Genomic DNA, 27,968 nt, shown 5'->3' with positions numbered 1-27,968 from the left:
CTATTTACTTTTGAAGACAGGAATCTTGAAATTGGTGTAGTTTACCTCTCATATCTCTTTAGTAACTCCATAATAAGCCATAGATGCTAATTTGGGGCTTTTATCTTTTGACCTCAAAAAATGCATTGCTTCAGCAACCATCATTACCCCACTGTTCTGCATAGTACTTTTATCATCTTGAGCTTTTGTGTAGAAGGAATATTCGTTTATGTCATACCCACTCTAAGTGATAACTTCAAAACGAGGACCGCAAGCTAGCCACTTTATTATACCAGACACATTAGGACATCTCAAAACCTTTTTATTAAACCATGCTATAAATGTCTTGTTATGCTTATTAGCTATCTGCATATCACTTTTATTTGGATACTTTTCTTTTAAACTTTTTTTGTGATCATCCAAATACGACTGTACTTCTGCTATATTATTTAATATGTATAAGTGTGCTTATAGAACTTCTTCACTACCCATACCTTCGCTTTGAGCCTCCTTGTTCCTTTACTTATCCCTTTTTCATGCTGAGAGGGTGCCTTAGCTACAAATAGATAAGCTTTGCAAAATTCCATATCCTCTTCCGCTACATATCTTTCAACAATTGATGCTTTAGGCCAATAAGAATTCTTGGAATAACCTTTTAAGACTTTTATGTATCTCTCAAATGGATACATCCATCTTAAAAAAATAGGGCCACAGAGTCTTTTCTCCCTTACTAAATGAATGATCAAATGCACCATGATATCAAAAGATACTAGAGGAGAGTGCATTTCTAGCTGAGACAAAATAACATATGCCTCATTTTCCAATTCGTCCAACTTCTCTATGTTAATAACTTTGCTACAAATAGCATTGAAGAAGATACATAATCTAGTTATAGTGCTCCTTATATCATCTCTCATTATGCCTTGAATAGCCATTGGTAATAGTTGTTGCATCAGAACATGGTAATCATGAGACTTCATTCCTACTAACTTTGGAGCCATGCCATGCTCTGGTGAGCCATTAAAAACCTTTTTCAATCTCCGATATGGGTGGAATTGATCAAGAAACCTCCTGTGATTGAGGAAAACTGTCTTCCTTCCGTGCTTAAGTTGGTGGAAGTATGTGTCTACTTCACATATAGGACATGCTTTATACCCCTTCACACTGTATCTTGATAGATTTCCTTATGCAGGAAAGTTATTTATCATTGTAAAAATCAATGCACATAACTTAAAGGACTCCTGCTTGTATGCATCAAACACATCCATGCCTTCTTCACATAATATCTTGAAGTCTTCAATTAAAGGTGCTAAGTAGATATTGATATTATTTCCTAGTTGTTTAAAATAGCAAGAGACCTAAAAAATGTATGCAAAAATGAGGTTAAATGGTTGAAAGGTTGTAATAATTTATAAAATTAGTCCCGCAATCAAAAAGGTAAGTGGAATGGCTTTAATAAAATATAAAGCCGGTTATGCCGTTAAAAGGGCATTTTAGTAAATGACTTTTATGCAATGCTTAAAGGAAGTGTTGTGACTTGAGAAAATTCACAGATATTTTCTAGAATTAAAGGGAATTTATAGAGTAGACAGAAGAATTTTCTGAGCTCCAGAAGGCCATAAAGAAAGTCAGAGAAACGTAGGCCAAGTAAAGTAGGAGGAAACTTAGGGAACAAGTTTTGATCCAATGGCTAGGATCTAATTTCCCTTCTCCTCCACCACTTTTGTGACACAGAGCACCTTCTAGAAGAATGAGGTAAAGATGATGCAAGAAGATGATGCAATGATGATGTAAAAGTCAACTTGAAGTTTTAAGATTGTCCTTACCCTTTCTATTAGCCACTAAGGGCATTTTGGTGCATTCAAGCCAAAGTTTTAGCGATAAATACCCTACCTTGGAAGAGCATTTTGGCAGCCATTTGTAGAGGGAAAACTTAGCCAAAATTTAGAGAGAAAAACGTGGGGGTGAAGGCCAAGAAGAAGGAAATAAGATTCAAGCTGCAAGATCAAGGTATGTGATGGTTATAGCATTTCTCTTGATGCCTATTTCGAATAAGTTACTCTTTGTATCTGATTCTGAAATCTGGCATGGTAAAAGTACACTCTGTAAGCTCTAAATCCATAGGTAGAACACTTTTTAAAATCTCGAAACAGTTTTTAACCATTGGAAGAGTGCCAAATTCCGTACAATTCTGGTACTGTTCAGCATAGAATTGGTTCCTAAGACTATTTTTCCTTTAAAGAGAACTTAAGGATCTTTCAGTAAGACTTGGAACCACTTATTTTTAATTTTTCTAGAATTAATTATGAATTTTCAAAGTTGAGCAAAAATTCTGGAATTTTTATGTGAACAGTACCCGTGAAGCAAAATTTTTAGATTTGATCTTCTTGAATCTGAGGCCATCTAAAGTGGTCCTAATTGACAAGAAATAGACCTTAAGGATAGGAAATGATGAGATTTATGTTAGAAAATCTAGAAAGAAAGCTCTAAAACTAAGAGGAAGGGTTGAGGTTCAAGAGAGCTAGTCTTGAACATTAGGTAATCTCTTAGTCCTAATAGATTGTACGATCAATGTGACTATGTTTAGGACCTTAGAACATCTAAGAGAATATTTAATTAATGTTGATCAAAGTTTCAAATGGTTGGGAGGTCAAGGGAGTCAAAGGAAAAGTAAGAGGAAAGCTTGAAGTCCAAGGTAGTGAACTTATCCTTTATGTGCTTGATGTGGTATGCTTATGTGTTGGTTTCTTTTGTTGATGTTTGTATGATGTTATGACATGATGATTGTTGCTAAAAATGCTGTTTTTAATATGTTTCCATGGCGATGCATTTTTATACCAAGCATAAAGCATGATGGCATGTCACTAGTTAACTTAAGTTTATGGAAAACTACATACCATACACTAGCATCCATCTTGTGCATATATGTGGTAATGTTTGCTACTGATATTCTCCTAAATCTCACCCCTCCCTAACCAGCCATTTAGGTCAATCATCAATGGGCAATAATGGCATGAGAACCAAGGAGAAGAAAGTGGAGAATTATTCATGTTAACGAATGAGATTGTTGATGAATGTGTAATTCTCCTATTATGTAAATTATGTGTATGGATGCCAAGGATGCCATGCATTTAATTATAAGGTTTATGGCATGAATGAAAGTATATGAGCATGAATGGAAAAGTGTAATCCCAAGTTATGTATACCAAAGAAATAAAAAGAATTAAAGTAAAGAGTGGTTAAGGGATAAAACGTAGGTCCTGGGGTAGTGAGTTTTTAGCTCCAGTTTGACCTATCAAATGAATGAGTTAAGTCACGAGATTTGGTAGACTTATAGTACACATCTCAAGCTTTAAAATAAGAGGTACATCATCTCAATTGGATGTGTACACAAGGAGATATGAATTAACAAAGTTGAGGTATAGAATCTGGAAGTTTCAGATTTTACCAAATGAACAGTAATATTTACTAATTAAACTATACGAATTGGTCATGGATAAGTCCAGTTTGATATTTTTTCCTTAAAGAACATTGAAGGATATTTTTATAGAATTTTAGAATACCTCAATACAATTTTTATGGAATTAGTTATGAATTTTTAAAGTTAGACCTGTAATCTGGAATTTAAATAGTAAATAGTAACCTAAGTAATTATGTTGGAATTTTTAAATCTACGGGCTTGTGTCATGATCTGCTTGAACCATAACGCTTATGAATATATACTCTGAGGGGTTAAAGGCAGGGCATTTTATTTTGGTATCAGAGCAGATGTTATGGTAAGTATGTAAACAGAGCAAAGGTTCTGGTAAGTGTTTAAACATAACAGAAGTTCTGGTAAAGGTTCTAACCAAGGTATAATCAGAGTATTAGTCCAAGCAAAGCCTGATATGAGAGAAAACCTAATTAGAAAAGTAATGAGTTACTAGGATTAGTCCAATTGAGGTTAAGATTTTGAGGTGTTTTCTCTAAGGGAAATAGACATAGAAGAGAAGTAAGGAATGACAGTGAGTAACCTGAGAGATAAGTAGTCACTGCTAAGATACTCCCCCTCAGGAGAGGAATGGTTGAGTTGAGAGAGCTTAACCAGGAAATGAGTCAAAGTTGAAAGAGGTCTCTAGAGAGTAATGGCTAAGAGTATGGTAAGCCAATAAGGGGTAGGAGTCCAGACCCTAATAGGAAAGCAGGGTGACAATCTAAGCCTCGGGTGATTGACTAAAGGTGCCTGAATGGAATGCCACGCAACAGAGATGTTTTAATGATCAATGCCTGTTGTATAATATGGTCACTTTATGATTAGTATATGACCATAGAAATGAATGGTTAAGAGTATAGTGAGCCAGTCAAAGGTATAAGTCAATGCCCCAGTAAGGGAACCGAATGTCAACCTATACCTTAAGTAATCGATGTGACCTCAATAGAGGCAAGGTAACAGGATGAGATGTTTGAGGTTTGTTCAAATCCCTGAATAGAGGTAGAAATTACTAAGGGATAGTGAACCAAGAGAGACAGAGATTAGATGATCATGAATGAAGGGTCAATGATAACATAGGTACCTGACCTAGATACCATACAGCAAGGTGATTAAATGTTCACTATGTGATGTGATAAGGGTATGGTGATCAATACCTGACCATAAGAATAATTGCTCAAGAGGTAAAGAAAGTTAGAAAGAGTAAAGTTAGGCAAGATCCCTCTTGAGGTTAGAGATGAAAGGAAATGAATAAGAACATGATAGTGGATGGTTGTACTGGGAACTGATACATAGAGAAAGATAAACAAGTTCTTGATGATACCTAGAGCTCGATGATGCTTAGATTCATGATAATATTAGGGACTAAACAGTACTCTTTTATGTCCCTAAGGCATCCAAGAGTGTGCAACCATGGTAGTCAAGCCATTAAGGAATCTAAGAAATGAGATTCCTATAGATAGATGCCACTACCTATAAGATTGAGTAATCTAGTGGAGAGGCTCTCTTTAATAGGGATATGGTATTCAAGGAATGTACCCTGGCAGAGATTGCATATAAGGAAAGTCTTGACCATAAAGTACCTCTCTAAGATTAGGAAGTGATTCTCCAGATTAGAGCGACACTGCTCTAGTAAGAGTGAGCTATCCTCTGAAGGAATGAAAGGGAAAGGCAAAGTAAGTGGTTGAGTTGATGATGCTCCAGTCAGAGTAATCTATCCTCCCACAAGAAAAGTGAAAGCAGTCGAGGCAAGGCACGAGACGGACTTTACCCCAGAGAGAGTGAAACTAGTTAAGGAAACAGAAGCGTCATATGCAAACAGATGCTCCTCGAGCTTAACAGGGTACTACGGAATATTGAAGGATAATGAGAATATGATGATATAAGTCCTCTCCTGATGCTGTCCAAATTGTTAAGAGACAGCAAGGACTGCAGAGTCCTAAGATGTGGCCGGTTGGCATTGATATAATAGCAAGTTAATGGGCTCTAGAGATGAGTTAGTACCTAGGGATTCGAAAGGCACAAAGAAAGAGAAAGTGGCCTAAGGAAGCTAAAAGTAAGGGCTAAAGAAATATAGAAAGGCTAAGAATTCTAGGAGTTGACAGAAAGGATTGAGTAAGGCCTGAGAAGATAATACTAATATCTATGATCAGTCTTAGGGAATAATCAGACAAGTTACCAGCTCAGTGGAGGTGACTTATTTTATTACTTAGTCTTGTGATTTGAAGTCTCCTAGGGATGGGAATATGGCTCAAGTAGAGGGAAATTCTAGTCACAATGGATCCTAAAGAGGCTTACGGTAGAGCGAAGTAGCTCCTGAGGTCATAGTAGAATAAGCCTAAGAGAAAGTGGCTGAGCCATAAGAGTAGGAGTGCAGTACCTCTTTGGGAAGACTATGACCAGAGATGAGTTTAAGATACTGAAATCTCCTTCAGTGGCGGACTAATATAGAGAGAGTACCCTTGACTCGTTCCAGACACCTTTATTGTTGATTAGACTGAGCTCAATTCTGTTCTAGTTAATGAAGGAAAGAAAGGAGATATGCCCTTAAAGTAAAGAGGAATGGCAAGGTATACCACAAAGAATAGATAAAGGCGGTATTAAGAGATTCCAAAATGCCATGGTATAGTAAAATACCATGAAGACAGGCAAACTGTTGTGGTATTATTATGAAAGAATAAGCCTAAAGTATAGGAAAAATGTGAGCAGTAGTGACAAAATGCTGAAAAGCAAAGGCCATGCTCATGTAAGTAACAAAAAAGTATAAAATGACAAGTCATGTAAGTATGGAGCGCGGGGTTGAAACCTAAAAAGCGAGTTATAATAAAAGTTGAAGAGGTCAAAGTTAAGTATAAGTGGGGATATTCTCTTCAGTTAATCTCTCATTAAAGGGAAGAATAGAGGTTTGACTCAGAATTTCAAGGACTAAATTCTTTTAAAAGGGGGAGAATTGTAACATCCTAACTTTTGGGCTAGAAGTACCAGAAATGGCCTGAATTGGATAGGCTACTAGACCCTTTTTAGCAAAGGCTCCAAAGATAAGAAAGGAAGTAAAAGCAGTTTCAGGACTAAACTGCAAAGTAAAAGTTTGCAAGGCTAAAGAGTAATCAAAGTTAGAGGCTCTAGTAAGGTCTCAAAGGCCCAGAAAGAGAAAAAGAGGCTAGATACAGGTAAAAGGTTAAGTTAAAAGCCTCAAAGACATAGTTTTATGAGGTTGAGCCTAAGCAGCAGTAAAACCGTAAATTCAGAAAGCTACGACCATTAAGGGTAAAAAAAGAAAAGTACATAGAAAATTTCAAGAAAATCCGAAAAAATGGGAAATAATATTCTAAGACTCTTTTGTGAAGAGAAATGATGAAAATACTCTTGAGACAGCTTAAATGGAATTTATAAAGTTATGGCTTGTAAAAAGTACACTGTTTGAGGTAATTATTTAAAATAGCAAGAGACCTAAAAAATGTACAGAAAAAATAAGGTTAAATGGTTGAAAGATTGTACTAATTTATAAAATTAGTCCTGTAATAAAAAAGGCCAGTGGAATGGCTTTAATAAAATATAAAGCCGGTTATGTCGTTAAAAGGGCATTTTAGTAAATGACTTTTATGCAAGGCTTAAAGGAAGTGCTATGGCCTGAGAAAATTCATAGATATTCTATAAAATTAAAGGGAATTTATAGAGTAGACAAAAGAATTTTCTGAGCTTTAGAAGGCTATAAAGAAAGCCGGAGAAATGTGGGCTAAGTGAAGTAGGAGGAAACTTAGGGAACAAGTTTTGATCTAATGGCTAAGATCTAATCTCCCTTCTCTTTTACCACTTTTGTGACACCTAGCACCTTTTAGAGAATGAGGTAAGGATGATGCAAGAAGATGATGCAATGATGATGTAAAAGTCAACTTGAAGTTCTAAGATTGCCTTTACTCTTCCTCTTAGCCACCAAGGGCATTTTGGTCTATTCAAGCCAAAGTTTTAGCTATAAATACCCCACCTTGGAAAAGCATTTTGGTAGCCATTTGTAGAGGGAAAGCTTCGTCAAAATTTAGAGAGAGAAACGTGGGGGTGAAGGCCAAGAAGAAGGAACAATATTCAAGTTTCAAGATCAAGGTATGTGATAGTTATAGCACTTGCCTTGATGCCTATTTTGAATAAGTTACTCTTTGTATCTGTACTTTTTTCTACTACTCCATATGCTTATCTCTATGAGTAAAGGTTCGATTATGAGATTTGCTTCACAATATTATGCAAATCCTTCATTTTACTTTCAGTATCATAGTTTTGTATCTCATATTTGTGATTAGAGATGCTAGATTCTTCTCTACCTCCATGAACACATTTTTTTTCTTGGATCGTTTTTTCAGCTGTACTACTTTTCACTTTTGGGTTTGCTTAAAATCAAGTTTTTAGACTCCAAAACCTATCCCATTGTGTAGAGGATGAAAAAAACAAAGAAAACGATATAAAGTATGCGAAATTTGGATGTCGGATGGAGGAGATATAAAAGAGAGAAGTTTTTGACCCGTCAAACCCAACCTGCTTACAGAAATCGGGTCAAGACAACCCTACTGGAGGTTGAAGACAACCTCTAAGGCTAAAACGGTGTCATTTTGGCCCTTCTGCATAAAAAAAAGGTCTATTTATGGATTGAAACAATCATCCAGACAGTGGTATTTGAGGTTTCGCAAAGCAATAACCTCATATGACTTCCAGATGATAGAGGAAGACTACTGCGTCTACATTAAGCGGTTTGAGGGTAATTTTGATATATTATCCTTATTTGTAGATGATATACTATTGGCCAGAAATAGTCTACATTCGGTAGTGGCTATTAAAGAATGGCTTTCATCGAATGAAAGATATATTATTGGCCAGAAATAGTCTACATTCGGTAATTTTGTCTAGATGATTGTTTCAATCCATAAATAGACTTTTTAAGTTTACGCACTTTGGTCTCCTTTCCTTTTTCAATGAAACCCAATTCTTCATCCAAATCACCATTTAGGAATGCGGTTTTTACATCCATATGATGTAATTCCAGGTCTAAACTATTTACTATTGCTAGAATAAGTCTAATAGAGTTGAAACGCGCAACAGGTGAGAATGTATCTTCATAATCTATGCCTTCCTATTGTGTGTATCCCTTTGCCACTAATCGAGCCTTATATTTGTCAATTGATCCATCCACTTTTCTTTTAATCTTGAGAACCCACTTGTTCCTAATGGCTTTACGCCCTTTTGGAAGATCAACTAACACCTAAACATGGTTCTTTTTCATTGAGTCCATTTCTTCTTCCATTCCTTCTTGGCAGGACTTGACAAGGCTTTTCGTACAGAACAAGGCTCATCATCCCCTTCTAGAGTAACCAAGAAAGATTTGGCTTATATTTGAAAGTGTCTTTTGGGAATAGTTTCCCTATTACTCCTTCTAATAGGAGCTATTTGTTTATCTTCCTTTCTTTGTTCAGGTCTCGGTGTTGACCTTTCTTGGCTCCCACTCAGATTGACATGCCTAGACAATTCTGGTTTGTCAATTTGTTCTACACTGTCTTATTCCTGTGTCTCATAAAGAGAAACAGTACGATCAACATCTCCTCTATTAGGAAATTTAGCCTTAAAGAATGTTGCATCCCTTGATTCTATTTCAGTCATTGTTCCATCTTTATTTTCACCTATGAAAAAGTATCCCTTTGATTGTTCAGAGTACCTTATAAAGATATATTTCTTTCCTCTAGGACCCAATTTCCCATACTTAATAGGAACTGTCATGGATATACACTGCTGACCCCCAGGGTCTTAGGATGCTTAGATCTGGTTTGCGTTTTGTCCATAACTCATGGGTATAGAAGTGACTCATTTTAAGGGCACACAATTAAGTATGAAGGTTGCCGTTAATAAAGCATCACCCTAATATAAAATTCGTAGGTTTGCTTGGGCCATCATAGACCTAACCATGTCCAGAAGAGTTCTATTTCTTCTTTCAGCAACTCCATTTTATTATGGAGTGCCAGGGATAGTCAATTGTCTAATTATCCCTTTCCCTTCATAGAGCTATTTAAACTGTTCAGATAAATATTCATGACCTCAATCAATATGTAATGCTTTAATTTTATTGTCCATTTGATTCTCTACCTCCTTTATGTATCGTCTAACGTACTCAAGAGCTTTAGACTTATGTGAGATCAAATAGACATGACCATATCGTGAAAAATCGTTAATGAAGGTTAAAAAATACCAAGCTCTATGTCTTGCCCTCACACTCATTGGACCGTATATATCAGAATGGATTAATTGCAATGGATTTTCAGCTCTTGTTCCCTTACTGAAAGGCTTTCTTGTTGCCTTACTAGCTAGACAATTCTCACATAGTGACATTTTCATATTCAAAATGGCACCTAACAACCCTTCTTTGGCTAATTTAATCATTCTATTTTGATTAATATGTCCTAGTCTAGCATGCCAGGTATTTATGTTAACATTACTCAAAGAAATAGCAAAGCATTCATTACTATTAAAATCACCAACAATATCCAAAACAAAGAACTTTTTAAACAAGAAAGTTTAACCATAAAGGACTGAGTTGCTTAAAATGTCTGCAACTTTACCATGAAAGTTTACATCAAACCCAAACTCTAAAAGACATAAAATAGAAACCAAGTTCCGCTGGATGTCAGGAGCGTAAAGTACATCATGGAGTATCAAGGTCTTCCCACCATGCAAAGTAAATTTGCAGGTGCCCAAACCTTTTTCCTCGATCCCCGTGTTGTTCCAAATGTAAAGCTACTTGCTTTGATATGGCAACTGACGGTACTCGATAAAGGATCCTTGATCCCTGGTTATATGGTCTATGGAGCCTGAGTCTATAATCCAAGAAGAAGAAACAACTTCTGTTAGAAAAACAGTTCTAGAAACATATGAAACATGTGAATTCACATAATCCACTAATACCTTTTCGCTCTCAGCCTGTTTTGAATAGTCACGTGCGAAATGGCCCATTCTCTGGCAGGCAAAGCATTTGACCTTCTTCAGGTCTAGCTTCTTCTTTCCACCTTTCTTTCCCTTCTTCTTGAATTACTTCTTTCCCTTTTTGGGTTGAGGACCACCCTTTTTTCCTTTCTTTTGGAACTTCTTGCCCTTCTTGGAATCAAGTCTTGATTGGGAAGTGTAACACCTTACGTTTATATCAATTAACTTGCCTTGCAAAAGCATTTGGAATCACTTTTGAAGATTATAAGTGATGAAAAATCAAATTTGAAAATTTTCATTTACAGGTTACTATTCATTGTCACCCTAACATGTGACAAACTTTGAAATTTCATAACTAATTGTACAAAAATCAAAATTGAGTGATTCCAAGTTCTATGTAAAGCTTTTGGATAAAATTGTAAGAAAAAATAGTTTCTAGACTGATTGCCTTGAAATTTGAGCCCAATTTTCTTTGAAAAAGTTACTGTTTATTTGGTCATTTTCAGATTTTTACTTTATTTTTGCCTAAATTTGAAAAGGTATAACTTTCTGCTCGGTTATTGAAATCGGGCAAACTACCTCTCATTTTAAATAGAAAAATCGGATCTCTTTGCTCGCCAAATTTCATAACCTAACTCACTTGTTTGCTCAAATAGTCACTGGTCAAACTTTAGTCCATTTTAGTTGACTTTTTACCCCAGGGTAATTTAACTTAGTTGACCATTTACCATTAAAACATACTATTATTGGCTATACTAGCTATTTCTAACATGCTTGGACTATTCTAATCATGCTTGTATAGTTCTAACCTTAATCATACTATTTGAAACTTAAAACATGCTTATTAGTATATTCTTCCAAAATAGAAAGGTTCAAAGCCATATAACGTCACTATGGCGTGCTACCTCTTCAAGTAGGAGCCAACTCCTTTCCTTTGCCCTTGGATGTTAAAGGCCCTAGGGTTTGTTTAAATATTGGGATAAGATTCTTAGAGAATCTTAGTAGCATATTGCATACATTACTATGGTTACACATCACAATATAATTTAAGCTACATGCATACATACATACTTGAGTATTATGTACTTGCCATGGAAAACATAACATCATAACATAACATATCATATCATCTCAAACTTGCATAAACCAAGGTATACATGCATGGAGGCATCATGGCATAACATCATAAAACATAGCAATGAACATAAAATGTATAGTAACTCTAACAAGCAATGGAATGCAAAAACTACCTTGTTGGCTTTCCTTCCTTGAATTTCTCTTCTTCCTTGCTAACCTTTCCTTCTCTTGTTGTGTATGGCCTATTAGGCAACCAATGACAAAACATTAAGTTTTGTTACAACTTCATAACTTAACATACCCCCTTAAACCCCTTTTTCTTGATTCTTAGGGTTTATTTTTCTAGCTTTGATTCTTGAACTTTCTTGGGCCTTTCCTACATAACTTTTCATGTAAAATTTCAATATCATATTAGTTTTATGAAAATCTAATCCTTTCCTATTGAACTTTCCTTGGCCGAACCATAGGGATAAATAGGTTCAAAATTTTCATTTCAATGTTTAGTGCTTCCAACCTCTCTTTCTTGCCATATACCTACACTAATTTATCATTTAAACTCATTGGAAGTATCAAATTGAATTGAAACAACTTCCCTCATGCATTTCTCAATTTGGCCGAACCATACACATATAATCTAAGGGTTGGACGTTCATAAAAACTAACATGTAATCACCTAATCCTTAACCTTTAACCATGCTTAATCTTAATCATAATTCATCTAAACCATTCCCTATCATTTTGATAAAATTTGGGTAGCATTTTCCCTTAGAAAAATGACCTTCCATCATCATTAAAATAGCACAAAACCAACATATCATCATTATAACTGGAAATAGAAGAGTTGTAGAAGCTTACGTTGCTTCCAAATGACTTTCTCTCACTAAAACTCTTCTCTTTCTCTCTCTAGATGAAAATTTGCAAGAGGTTTCCTACTTGAAAGGCTTCACACAAAATGAACATGTGGGAGGGGATATTTATAGGCTTTAAATTTCACTAATTCCACATATGCCCTTCTTCCGCATAAGACTTAATCTTAGACTTCTAATTTTTACCTCTTTCCATATGTACAAATCTTAAGCTATGTGGCTTATTATGTTGACACTTGGATGGTGAGTCACTAGGGCTTATATCATCTCTTCTTATCCATTAAGATTAATTAGGATTTAATCAAGGTTAACTCTCTTAATTCCTTGATTAACTTGGCTAATTACCCTTCTAGAAACTTTTGACTTTTTAAAGATAGATGGTTAAATCCTAGCCATCCAATAAACTATGTTTGCCATGTGTCAAGATCTTATGGAAGATGGCTTAACCTTAATCATCTTACTTATCCCTAATTAGATTTTAATCTAACTTAATGTTATTTTCTTTTCCTTTTTCTTTTTATTTTATTTTCCCCTTTCTTGGCCAATTTAGGCATGACATGTGTCCTTGGCAATCTGTAGGAAATTTTATCACCCTTGTTGTCTTAATAGTCTACTGAGTCTTAATATAGTACTTGTTTATTTTATTTGATAACCGAAAAATTCTAGTATCTGAAAATTCTTATATCAACTCACCATTAATTATATCTGAGTAAGAGGAACTTCCCTAATTAATTTCATAATTCTTCTCCCTCTTCAACTCCTTAAATTGCCGTTTCTATAAAAACAGACAATCTACTGATATTAATTTAGCTCTAAATTCAATTAAAGCTAATCTCCTCATCATTTAGGGTTGGAAATAATTTTATAAATCTTCATAATTCATAAATGAATTTCATGTAATTTTTCATAATTTTTCTGAGATCTCTAGATATTTTTAATAATTAATATTGTCTAATTTTCCTTAATTTAGCCAAAATATTAATAATTAAAATAATTTTTAATAAATTATTTTTAACCTGTATTTACTTTCTAGACTCAAATACTGTTCTACTGCATTAATTCTATTTTCCATGATTTACTAGAAATTTTTAGGATTTCCGAACACTAATTACGATAGTGCCTTTTATAGACCAATCATTTTAAAAATGACAATTTTGGTTCTTTTCCAGTTCTCACTTCAATTGTTGTGTTGTTTATCTATCTTTTATTTCATATGGCCTTGGTCAACCCTAATTCCTTCATTAATCATGCTAAAGATATCACAGTATGACATATTTCCTTATTTCTAGGTTAGAAATTTTGGGATGTTACAGGAAGTGCTAGCATCCTTAGTGTAATAAGCTTGTCCAGAGGTCTTGTAAGCCTTTAAACATTCATCCTCTAACTCCAAGTGCTTAGCTACATCTCATTATGGGTCAGATTAACCTTCATATGCTCCCAGCTAGCAGGGAGCAATCTGATAACAGCTTGCACTTGTTGTTCATCAGAAAGAACATGTCCAGCTTCCTTAAGTTCTCTAATCATGTTGGCCATCTCTTTCAGATGTTGCTTCATAGGATTGTTTGGCTTAAGTTTGTAGGTATCGAACTTAATCGTTAACCTCCTAAGTTTAGTAGTAGAAGTACCACCAAACTTATCCTTCAATGCTATCCACATAGCTTGTGCAATTTTGTGCCTCTCAAATTTGCACATTATGTCATCAGCCATTGCACTCAGAAACGTGATTCTTGCTGTGCTGTTTTTCTTCTTCCAAACTTGGTAAGCCTCTCGGTCTCTCCTATGTTGAGCCATATTCCCAGCTTATGGTTTGACCATTACAGGGGTTAAAGGTTTAACAACATCTTGTTCCTCTAAGATGTATTGGACCTTTCGGTGCCATATGTGTTAGTTATCCCCGTTAAGCTTTTTCCCTTTATTAAGCTCAACAATTATGTTCTTGGTTGCCATTTTTAGTTCTGTGACAAAATTATCCCACATTATTCTACGTTCTCTCTAAAAAGAGAGACGTACCATAGAACATTTCAGTTATGTAGCACAGCGAAGTATACAATGTCATGTACTTATATTATTCTTTATCAAAAAATAACAACACTGCAAGATCCATGATCAAGAGCATACATTTGTATCTCCTATCACACAGATACAAGCAATAATCATTATGCTCTATCAAAAATTTTATATAAGTACTTCTGTGACTCTTAGAAGTCTCATCTCCTAAAAGCTCTCACTTATAAAAAGTATACAAACATTATTCACAAATAATCATATAAAAATAATTTAAGTAATTTCATTAAATAAAGTAACACACTTAGTCTGTTTACAATGCATGAAACCAAAAACTTAACATAACAAACATTAATGAAGTGAATACAAATATTACATCATTTGATATGAACATAAAGGTAACCAAGCATTGCTTTTCTTACTTTCCTAAGTTTATGCATTTTGGTCATAAAGGAGGATACTAATTCTATAGCCCAAATCCATTAAAACTTCCTTATGGGTTTTCCTTTATGTCCACCTCTAACCCTTATTGCTCTTTTGTATTCCATTATGACTTTAAGGTAAATTTGGTATTCTTCTCATCGGTCATGCATTGGACATAACTGGTAAGCACACCATTGATGCCTTTTGTGTTTGTCAGTTTGGCCGCATCTCTTTCACCTATACTCATAGCTAAAGCAGGGATACAGGGTTGATTCACCTCTTCTCCGTTCTCAACTTCGATTTGATCAGGAAGACCAAGTGAATCATTAAAGACCAAGTGAGGTTCGGCACGGAGGGGTTCAATGGGGAATAAAGTTTCCAGCTCAGATCCAGAATCCATTAACTCCTCCGGGTCTTCTTGATGAACCTCTTCAAGGTCCTCCTCAGGATCCTCATCCTTAGGTTCGTATTCTAGAACTCCATCATCCATGTATGAGTATTCCAATGAACCATGTTCGATATTTTCAGTGCTACCAGAAGCCTCTTGCTTCATTTTCACCTAAACTAAAATAATATAAATTATTTTGATTATTCTGGAATTTTTTTTCCACATGAAATACCAAAAAATGCACTAAAAATACTCACAAACAGATCCTTAATTGTCTAAAAAATTAGCAAATTATATGTCAAAATGAAGATATTGATTTTAGGGATTTTTAGAGACAAACCGTACCTCAAATGGAGCTCCCACGCGCCTACACGTGCCCCAAGATAAGTTAAAAACGAGAAAATGAAAAAATTTTTAAAGCCCACTCGTGGAACCGGTGCATGAAGTCCACACGCCATCATACAGCCACCGTCGGCAACACGCGTCGTGCCTGCTGCTTCCACGTGCCACTGTCATTCAAACGGTGGTGCCCACATGTCCAACTAGCATGCCACATGGCGGAAAGCGCCACATGGCAATTCTGCAGGAAATTTTTTTCCTTGGATCGGGTTTTTTTTTAATATGGGCTCGCCACAGAAAATATTTTTTGTGTTTTAATGTGCCCTTTTTTTTATGTAGAAGGGCCAAAACGACGCCGTTTTGGCCCTGGAGGTTGTCTTTAACCTCTAGCCGGGTTGTCTTAACCCAGTTTTTGTAAGCGGGTCGAGTCTGATGGACCTGTCAAACCCAAAAACTTTTCTCCTCCATAGCTCCTCCGTGTGACGTCCAAATTTCACATACTTTATATCTTTTTCTTCATTTTTTATCCTCTACACGATGGGATAGGTTTTGAAGTCTAAAAGCTTGATTTTAAGCAAACCCAAAAACGAAAAGTAGTACGGCTGAAAAAACGATCCAAGAAAAAAATGTGTTCATGGAGGCAGAGAAGAATCTAGCATCTCTAATCAGAAATATAAGATACAAAACTATCATACTGAAAGTAAAATGAAGGATTTGCATAATATTGTGAAGCAAATCTTATAATCAAACCTTTACTCATAGAGATAAACATATGGAGCAGTAGAAAAACGTACATGCATCACACAAAAAAATTGGCTCTGATACCAGTAATGATTTTCAGGCATACCTGGAATGTATAACAGTCTTACATAACCACGCGGAGGTCCGGTCATGGTGATGGAGTCGGATCTTGGTTACACAGCAAATGCACTCTGGAGGAGGAAGAAGAGAGAACAATACGATGGGGGAGAGTGGTTCGACATTCTGTCTTTTGTTTTCACGTTGATGATAATAACAAACCCCCCATATACCATTTGTAATAACCATTCAATTCCATTTGAAATTACAATTTAAACAAAATGGGGAAAATTGTAATTTCTAACCCGGATGTTCTGTTATTTGCACCATAACCCCAAAAGTTAATGGGTTTGGGTCCAATCCACCAAGGGTAGACTGACCCATTTTCCTACAGCATCGGATTCTAAAATTTAGCATGATTAAAGTACACTCTGTAAGATTTAAATCCATAGGTAGAACACTTTATTTGGATACGTGTACGATTTATGGTGATTTTTCAAAGTTAGAGTTTAAAATCTGAAAACAGTTTTTAACCATTGGAAGAGTGGCAAATTCGGTACAATTCTGGTATTGTTCAGCATAGAATTGGTTCCTAAAACTATTTTTCATTTAAGAGAACTTAAGAAGCTTTCAGTGAGACTTGGAACCACTCAGTTTCAATTTTTTTAGAATTAATTATGAATTTTCAAAGTTGAGCAAAAATTCTGGAATTTCTGTGTGAACAGTACCTGTGAAGCAAAATTTTCAGATTTGATCTTCTTGAATCTGAGGCCATCTAAAGTGGTCCTAATTAAAAAGAAATGGACCTTAAGGATGGAAAATGATGAGATTTATGTTAGAAAATCTAGAAAGGAAGCCCTAAAACTAAGAGGAAGGGTTGAGGTTCAAGAGAGCTAGTCTTGAACATTATGTAATCTCTTGGTCCTAATAGATTATATGATCAATGTGACTATGTTTAGGACCTTGGAACATCTAAGAGGATATTTGATTAATGTTGACCAAAGGTTCAAATGGTTGAAAAGTCAAGGGAGTCAAAGGAAAAGTAAGAGGAAAGCTTGAAGTCCAAGGTAGTGAACTTACCCCTTATGTGCTTGATGTGGTATGCTTATGTGTTGGTTTCTTTTGTTAATGTTTGTATGATTTTATGACATGATGATTATTGCTGGAAATGCTATTTTTAATATGTTTCCATGGCGATGCATTTTTATACCAAGCATAAAGCATGATGGCATGTCACTAGTTAGCTTAAGTTTATGGAAAACTACATACCATACACTAGTATCCATCTTGTGCATGTATATGGTAATGTTTGCTACTAAGATTCTTCTAAATCTCACCCCTCCCTAACCAAGCATTTAGGTTAAGCACAATGGGCAATAATGGCATGAGAACTAAGGGGAAGAAAGTGGAGAATTATTCATGTTAATGAATGAGATTGTTGATGAATGTGTAATTCTCCTATTATGTAAATTACGTGTATGGATGCCAAGGATGCCTTACATTTAATTATAATATTTATGACATAAATGAAAGTATATGAGCATGAACAGAAAAGTGTAATCCCAAGTTATGTACGCCAAAGAAACAAAAAGAATTAAAGTAAAGAGTGGTTAGGGGATAAAACGTAGGTCTTGGGACAGTGAGTTTGTAGCTCCAGTTAGACCTATCAAATGAATGAGTTAAGTCACAAGATTTGGTAGACTCATAGTACACATCCCAAGCTTTAAAATGAGAGGTAGATCATCTTAATTGGATGTGTACATAAGGAGATACAAATTAACAAAGTTGAGTTACAGAATCTGGAATTTCCAGATTTACCAAATGAGTAGTAATATTTGTTGATTAAATTGTATGAATTGGACATAGATAAGTCCAGTTTCATATTTTTTTTCCTTAAAGAACTTTCAAACAGCTTTATGTAGAATTTTAGAACACCTCAATACAATTTTTATAGAATTAGTTATAAATTTGTGAAGTTGGACCTGTAATCTGGAATTTGAACAGTAAATAATAACCCGAGTAATTATGTTGGAATTTTTAAATCCATCGGCTTGTGTCATGATCTGCTTGAACCATAACACTTACGAATGCATACTCTGAGAGGTTAAAGGCAGAGTGTTTCAAAATCAGTAAGAGTACTAGTCATGCACTATGTGTGCTATTAAGAGTACCGTAAGGGTTGATTCTATCTGTACAAAGCCTAAAAAGAAGGTTTCTTGGTTTAAGCCCAAATTCCAAAAACATTTCATATATTTTCTTCCATTGAGGAGTGATCAGACCAGAATGTTTCCTTTCAGGTCATCAAGATTGTAATTGCACCAGATAGTGTAGTATAGGGCACAACCAATCGTTCTTCTCGAGGAGCGCTTTATTGAAAAAACCTAGATTATACTGGTTATCAAAAATATAATGATTCGAGTAAAGAAAAAGGGGTTTAATTGTTCAAAAAGAAGTGCAGTAAATGTAAATTGCAAAGAATTAAATCTTTTTGGTTTTTTAAACAAATGAAGATATGCTTTGGATTAAAGGAAATGTATGATGGGATAGACTCTTGATGATGAAAACTTAGCTATCATTGCTCTTAAATTGATTGGGAGTTTTGAAAATCTCTAAGTTTGATGAAAACCCCAAGTAATGATTTGGGTCTAAAGTTTTAATTAATGAAAACTCACTTTAATCAAAGTTGATTAACATATTTTAAAACATTGTTTAAACCCACTAAGAGTGTAAATGAATGGATGATGCAAATGCCCTCAGATTGTCAATCAACAACCACAGAATACCAAGTAAATAGATTAATCATCAACGATCACTGATAATCAATTGAGCACAAGGATTCAAACTGAAATATTTATATAGATGAATCAACATTAAATAGCATCTAATCCAATTACATTACAGTAATCTAAACACAAGATTTACAAAACATAAATCAAGTCTTACATAAGTGCAGAAATTCCTAAATCTAGAAATATTCAACACAAGTTTAAGGACAGATTTAGACTAAGAAACTCCCATATTGAGTCCTTGAGCTCAAGCTTCATCCTCCATCACTAAGAGGCTAATGGTTTAGCCTCTCATGTCTTCAAATTGGTCACAATCACACCAGGTATGTTCAACCATGAGTAATGCTAAAAGGGTTGGAAAAATAGAGAAAAGTGTGGTGGAAGTGATTTAATCAGTTCAGAATCCTAGAAAATGGGAAGAAGTAAGGAAAAATAGAGGTTTGAGTTGTAGGATCAATGGAGGCTTGAGAAAAGAAGGTTGAGGCTCATCCTTTTCCAAATATGTAGAATAGAGAGTGTCCAGTTTGTGGTGGCTACTCCCTTAGGTCTAGAGGCTGAAAAACTTATTCCAAAATGCACAGCTTTGCTTAACACACTCAGATCACGATCTCAGAATCTCATGTCACAACTTAAAAAGTCCAGGTCATGACCTCATAAGTCCATGTCATGACCTAGTGACACAGAGGGTATTCAATCTTAACCTAGCTCTAAAACACGTATTTCCACATAAAGAGCATCCAAGTCGTAACCTCATAAGCCTATGTCAGGACGTGGGAACACAAAACACTCCAAATCTTGCGTTTTGGCTCTTATGACTTTGTGGCTCCTTCAATGCTCCATCTTGGGTTTTGGATCCTTCTCTAATTACATGAAAATAACAACAAGGAGTTTTGTAAAGATTAAATGATTACAAATCAAAGCAATTACAATTTGGATGACAAAAATGACCCTTTTTACCCTTAAATAGCAAAATACAATGCATGAATTGATGTAATCAAAAGGATATAAATGCATGCATAATGAAGGTAAAAGGTATTGCAAAACATTAGGAAACACCTAAGAAAGCTATGTAAATATTAGGTTTTATCAAGGAGAATTAGTAGGGTGCCGAAGATATTTTCCATCTGATATTCTCTCATTAAAATGCCATCTTAACTTCTTCGCTTCTATTACATTAGCAAATACACGCTTAAATCGTGGTATTACCAAAAGATACCACAACACCTTCAAAGGTTGCCCTTTACTTATCTCATCACCATCATAGTTACCAACACAATTTATAAGCCTTATCGTTAGGGGCTCTCAAAGATACCAGAATTAAGCTTTAGAAGTATAATGGCTCAATCCTAAGTCGATTCACAAGGAGGCTTGTTGTTCAGGATTTTTGTTAATTAAATGCCTTTGTAAATTATTAATAGTGAAAGTGATCTGATTATATCTTATTGATTTAACTATCTATTCTACTTTTTATGTTGATTTTCTCGTTTAAGATTAGTGATGAATGATAGTGGCAGGAATGTAGGAATAGGTGAAATGTAGTGATGATAATCTTCTTAAGAGTGGTGACCTGACCTTTATGACCAATCAAGATAATGGAGTTTAATTGAATCTAGAAGGAGACATGCATCAGATCGATAGAGAATGAACCAAAAATTCCCAAGATAACATCAACCAATAATTACCCATTATCAATCAATTCAATCATACATCAAGACAAACCTGACTCAACATTTCAACTAAATCTTCTCAAAATTAAGGAATACACCATCGATACATCATAGTTTGATCTGAATACACAAGGTCGTTAAGTAAACAATCTAATCTATCCTAGGATCACAATATACTAGTATAACTGGCCAAGCGAATCATGAATCTAAGAGTAGATGAAACTCCCTTATCAGTATAGAGGTTCTAGTTTGATCACACCTCTTAGGAAGGTGGAAGATTAGCTATGCATGGAAGAGAAGAAGGCTTCACAGAGATGCTCCCAAATAGCCATGACAGAAGCTCAAAGGAAGAAGATGAAAATGATGGTGGAGATGTGAGACGGAGAATCTAAGAGTGACGATGATTGCGAGGTTCCGTGGATAGAGTCAGTATGAGTAGAAGAAAGGAGATGAAATCCGAGACAAAGAGAGTGGGAAGTGACGAAATGGGGATGATCTAAAGTGAGTTGTCAAAGTGGTCCTGAGTCCCTCATCTGAAGATTGCATCAAAACATGAGTTTTGATTACTCCAGTCCTTCCTCATGTGTCATTTCTCCTAAGTGTCCTGCATATCAAATCTAAATAAAATGTAATTAAAATGATAAGCCAGTAAAGGTTGTAGGAATTGATTAAATAAGCCAAATTAACAAGTAATTCATAAAATCAATCCTAAGCACAAATAACTTCTAATTAGGTCTACTTAGCTCACTTAAGGCACCAAAAATGTTACACCTTGCTCCTAGTATAACTTAGAATTTATTCTGAGACATTTTAGACCATATTGGATGGTCTTGGGCTCAAAAATATCCAGAAACACTGATTTTCAGATTTTTTTTATTGTTCATGTGGTAAAAAATCCAGTTTTCTAGTCCAACTTCAAAAAATCATAACTTAATCTAGAAAACTCGACATAAAGTGGTTCAAAATTCTATAGAAAGCTATTTGAATGATATTTCAAGAAAAAATAATCTTGTGAACCAATTCCCTTTGAAAGTGTGTCAGGTTTTTGTGAAAGTCACCTCTGTCCTTTTGGTAAAAACTCTTTTTCCAGATTCTGGATCTTAACTTTGAAAAATCATTAAAAATCGTATAATTGGCCATTTTTAACATGCTGCCTATTGATTTAAAGCTCATGACATTTGGGAACTTAATAAAAATGTGGCTCGAAATTGGCATCCTGCTTAGGGTTACAGTGTCACACCCTGATAATTTTATTCTAACTGATGAATGATTTGTGACTGACTAAGGCCAAGTAGTATAGTAGACTGGTAGAGGATCCAGGCTATGAGGAAAAATCAGGATAGGGACATAACGGTCATTTCTGAAAAGATCAGTTAAGAAAGGGCAGTATTGGAAATAATGTCCAAATTTTCTGAAAAATTCCCAGAAAATTATGAAAAATAGAAAGGAGGGTACAGAATAATGTTTGAGGCTTAGAAGATGAATATGAGATTAAAAATAATTTATCAGGAAATTATTTGTAATTATTGGAATTTTTGGTTAATTAAGGAAAATTAGCCAATTTCCATTATATAAAATATATAGAGGCCTCAAAAATTCAAGGAAAAATATGGATAAATTATGTGACATATTATCCTAATTTATAAAATTATTTCCCACCTTTGGATGTACAGAGGTTAGCTTAAAGAATATTTACTACCGAATTATTATCGGTAGAATAGTGATTTTTGACAGAATAAAATTTAGAAAATTATAGAGGGAGATAGAACTTGAGAAAAATCATGGATTACCCTTGGAATGAGGGGAATTTAATGAGGTGTTGAAATCGGAATTTTGTGACAGTAAATTGGACAGGATTGTTGGAAAATCGGGCCGGAAATACACAAATAATCAGTGGATTGCACTGATTATTGGATGAGTCATATTTTTTCCAATATTAAGAGCAATAATTCGGCCAAAATTAGAAGGAGAGGACAAAGTTGGAATTTTCCAAATTGTTCAAGGGCATAAAGGGAAATAAGAGACAAAATAATAAAATAATATTTATTTTCCACATGAAAATCACATGGTGATTAGGTGTCCCTACATGTGTCACTTTCTTATGGTGAGTGCCCTAAGATTTGTCCACGTGTAAAGTAGAAAAAAATGAACGGCCGAGATCGCATCTTTTTCCCGAAGGGCATTTTCGGCATTTTGAAATATCAAGGCCTATAAATACCCCCCCCCTTTCATGAAGAATTCGGCCAAGAGGTGTTTGTTGGGAGAGAATTTTGTGTTCTTGAGTTCTAGGAGAGAGAAAGGAAGAAAGAAGAGAGAGAAAGAGAGACAGCAAGCTTAATCACCTCTAATCGCCGATTAAGCGCTAATTAAGGTATGTTTATCTCCCTAAGTGTTAATTATTTTTAGTTGATTATTTATTTGAGGAAGATTAGGATTAATTACCTTGATTAATTATGGTTTAGTGATAGCTAAGATTAATTATGTTATTTGATTAAGGATTAGTAAGTGATTAAGGTTAGCTACCCTAATTAATTAGTGATTAGTTATGATAATTGAAGGATGATTAATTATGGGTAATCATGTTGATTAAGTATTGATTAAAGCTTAATCATATTGATTAGAGAATGATTAATGATTAATCATATTGATTAGAAAATGATTAATCATGTTAATTAAGGAATGAATAATGGTTAATCATGTTGATTAGAGAATGATTAATGGTTAATCCAAAAAGGGATTAGTGATTTAATCTTAAAGGATTATGACTATGTGACTTGAGGACCTTAATTAAGTATTGGATTAAGGACTAAGGGTTAGTGATTAACCAAGGAAGCATGATTAATCATGGGTTAAGGAAGAATTCCAAGACCTTAATTGAGGATTAAGGCTTGGTCAAACCAAGGTCAAAGGTTTAGGAAAGGTATACAGAAATTATAAATTGAAAGATACAAGGGTAGCATTATATTGAGAAAGAATGGTATACTGGATATGGAATTTACCATACCCTTACTGTATGGTTGATAGGCAACTCTCCTGGAAACCTAGGAGGATCTCCAGCAAGGGATCAAGGAGGAAACGTTAAGCAAGGAATTGAGGTAGCGTGAACTGCAATTATTTTGTTGATCTGCATTTGATGTATCTGCTATGTGTGTTTATGTGCCATGAGAATGTTATGTACAGATGATGTGAACTCCTTGCAATGTATGCCTTGGCTCTTGCATGATTGAGTTTTGACCAGAATGATTATATGCTCCATGATATGATGACATGGATACAGAATGATTATAGCATGGCATAAAGACTAGAAATGTTATCTTACTGCATGTAGCATGACATCTTATGCATGTTGACTTGATGGTTGTATGTTCAATGCTACTGGGATTTCTATGAAATCTCATTCCTCCTATAACATGATATCCTAGGTGCCACTACTGCTAAGGAGAAAGGAAAGGAAATAGTCATGGCTTGAAGAAGTTATGAATTATGTAATGTATTATACGGTTTTGAACTTTCTCTTTCAAGCCATGTAAGCATACTATGTTCATAATACATGATATGATACCCTTTTTGGAATGTATATTAATGATAGAGTAGCTTTATAAGTGATTATGGTATGATTATAGTGAAAAACGAAATGCTGTCAAAATTAGTGAAAAAGGGGATAAAAATGGTCTAGATTTGACCAAACTTTGACCAACGAAGACCCTGGTCAAATGGTTGACTTTTTCCCTGAAATTTGGTATGCAAATAGATCTTATTTTTCCCTTTAAAATGAGTGGTAAAGCGTCCAATCGGAGTTTTGTGTAAGAAGTTATGCCTTTCCGAAGTTAGGCAAAAATCCTGGAAAATAGAAAAATGACCAAATGAACAGTACTTTTCGAAATTGAAAACGAATGCGTTTCTGATTAAAGCGGAACCTGAGGTCATTTTTCTTGATAGATGATGTTAAGAGCTTCGAGTGAGACTTGGAACGACCTCGTTTCGATTTTTCTAGAATTAGTTATGATTTTTCAAAGTTATGCCAAGTTTAAGGTTACGGTGAATAGTAATGCGGGAAAAGAAATTTTCAAATTCAGGTTTTTCAACCCGGTAACCTTAGATTGCGCTTCCGAATGTCTTAACTTGGCACAATATAAGGTCGTAAACGTAAGGTGTTACATTTATGGTATCAGAGCACATGGTTCTGGCACACAGAACAAATTTTGATATTTTGTATGCTCTGCATTTTAAGGAAAGCATGTGATAGTGCTTATTAATGAGTTCATTTGGTCATTAGGATTACAGAAAAGCTCAGGTAATGGCTGTTTGTAGTGGAAGTGGAAAATCCGGAGAGACCATCAGCAAGGTCATGCCCGGTGAGCGATATCCATGGTGGTATGATGAGACATGGTGGTACGAGGACATTGAGAGGTATGGAGAGCTTAGCACTAAATCCCCAGCTACTCAGGTAGATTACTTCGGTTTCAAGGGGAAGGCTCTAGAGAAAGACATTGCCACTGTTGCCTCTAATAATATAGCTCCAGTTGTTAAGATGCCTACTAAGGATGAAGCAGGTCCAAGTAAGATCCCTATACCTGAAATTAAGAAAGAGTTCCAGTACCTCCCTCAGCTAGTTCAAGAGTTCCAGTTTAGAAGCCGTTTTATTAAGCCGTATGAGCACCAGGAAGCTGATGTATACTTAAGGTTCTTAGAGGACATTAAGAGCCTTTATTATTGGGTGACTAGAGAGGACCGTACCTTGGGAGACGATGATTGGATCTTAGCCCTGTATCGTGTAATCCCAAGACATGGAAATGGAATGAAGGGATTAATGAGATAGACAATCGCCTACCCAGATGTACTTTCCTGGAGATGGTCGACGCCATAGAGACCTTTGTATGGGCTACTTTTCCATGAGCTGGTCATGGTCAATGCTAGACTGATGATGTATATAGTGTAAATAGTTTTGGACTGTATATAAGTTAGGCTAACTGCTAAAAACTCTGTGTAACCCTTGTGTTGCTGTACAAATGTTTGTTATATAAATAAGAAGGGTATGTTTATATGATAAATGATTAAAGAGTTCCTTTATTCTCCCATAGTTAATTAAAGAACAAGCGAAATGGTGAGAACACGGAGAGGAGCAAGAAACACTCCTGAGGAACCACATAGAGATCCTATCCAGCAAGTAATGAATAGGCTGGATGAGCAACAACGAGTCGTACAGCAACTACAAGAGGCACAGTTACGGCAGCAAGAAGAGAGAGACGCCTGTTATAGCAGCAGCGGTAGCAGCAGCGATTGCTCAGTTACGACAACCTGAGCAAATGCAAGCTGAAGCAACCCCACAAGTCCAACAGCAAGTACCTGAAGAGCAAGCAGGATTGGCTGAAAATCAAGGAGATATTCAGCAGTGGATTACGAAATTTTGCAAGCATAATCCACCAGAGTTCAAGGGTTCATTGGAACCACAAGTAGCTGAAGATTGGATTACCCGACTGGAGAAGATCTTTCGGGTAATGGGATGCTCATCTGAGATTAAAGCTCAGATGGCAATTTATAAGCTAGAGAAAGAAGCAGATCAGTGGTGGAACAACACTGAGTTGGTACTGCAAGCCAACAACACCCCAATAACATGGGAGGTGTTCAAAGAAAGATTCTATCAGAAGTACTTTCCCCGATCAGCACAGGATAAAATGGAAGCTGAATTCCTAGTGTTGCAGCAGGGGAATAATGAAACTTTTGATGATTACTTAGCAAAGCACATTCGGCTGTCCCGTTATTCTGCTTATTTAAAACGTCTCAATGACGAACGGTGGAATACGGAGAAGCTGGTCAGAGGATTAAAGCCAGCATTAAGAGAGGTCGTGGCGCCTCAGCAGATCGAGAGTTTTAACAAGGCAGTAGAAGTCTGCCGCATTACTGAAGCAAGTCAAAATCATCGAGGAATGATGCCGATAGCTTTGAAAGCTGAGAGACCCCCATCGAGGCCGAATCAAGAAGGAACCTCTTATGTTAACAAAAAGAGGAAGAGGCCTGGCTTTGGCAGAAAGATGAGAAGAGGAGGCAGACGACCTGAAGGGTTTGATATCACACGAAGGGCCAAGGAATGTGAGAAGTGTGGCAAGAATCATGGCGACAGGCCATGTTTATTTGGCCAGAACGTGTGCTATAGATGTGGGAGACCAGGACACTTTTCGAAGGAATGCCCACAAGGGGCAGAAGGGACGAGACAGCAGACCCAAGGCAGGGTGTTTGCCCTTACACAGGAAGAGGCCCGTAAGTCACCTGACATGATCCAAGGTACGATCACTGTTAATGATTGCCTTGTGTATGCCATGTTTGACTCAGGTGCTAGCCATTCCTTTATATCACATGATTGTGTTGGGCGATTGGGTTTGACTGTTGATACCTTGCCATATGATATTGTTGTTTCTACTCCCACTAGTCCTAAAGTTGTGACTTCTAAAGCATGCCTGAATTGTGTGGTCTGTTATCAGCATTGTTGCACTATCATTGACTTGATATGCATGCCTTTTCGTGACATTGAGGTGATAATTGGTTTGAATTGGTTATCTGCCAATAACATACTTCTAGATTGTGGTAAGAAAACGTTAGTATTACCCTCTAAGGAAGAAATCCTAGAAAAGAAGTAAGTCTAAATTTTATAACTGAAGCCGAAGCGAGTAGATGCTTACGGCACGGATGTCAAGGATATATTGTATTCTTCTCAATTCGAGCAGAGGCAGAAGAAGGAATTGAAGAAATACCGATAGTGAAAGACTTCCCAGAGGTATTTCCAACAGAGATCAGTGGACTTCCGCCAGAGCGAGAAGTGGAGTTCACGATTGATCTTGTACCAGGGACAAAACCAATATCCAAAGCTCCATATCGAATGGCTCCCAACGAAATGGTTGAGCTAAAGAGACAAATTGAGGAGCTGTTGGAGAAGGGTTTTATAAGACCAAGTGTATCTCCCTGGGGTGCTCCAGTACTCTTTGTGAAAAAGAAAGACGGTAGTCTAAGGCTATGCATTGACTATCGAGAGCTAAACAAGGTGACGATAAAGAATAAATACCCTCTGCCGCGAATTGATGATCTGTTAGACCAACTGGCAGGAGCAACGGTGTTTTCCAAGATCGATCTACGATCGGGATATCATCAGCTGCGGATAAAGACAGAAGATGTTTCGAAGACTGCATTTAGGACCCGATACGGACACTATGAGTTCTTAGT

This window comes from Neltuma alba, unplaced genomic scaffold (genome assembly GCF_004799145.2).
Source record: "Neltuma alba isolate B1F8T4 unplaced genomic scaffold, ASM479914v2 tig00005979_pilon, whole genome shotgun sequence".
NCBI lineage: Eukaryota > Viridiplantae > Streptophyta > Magnoliopsida > Fabales > Fabaceae > Neltuma > Neltuma alba.
Note: the sequence above shows the minus strand (reverse complement) of the source record.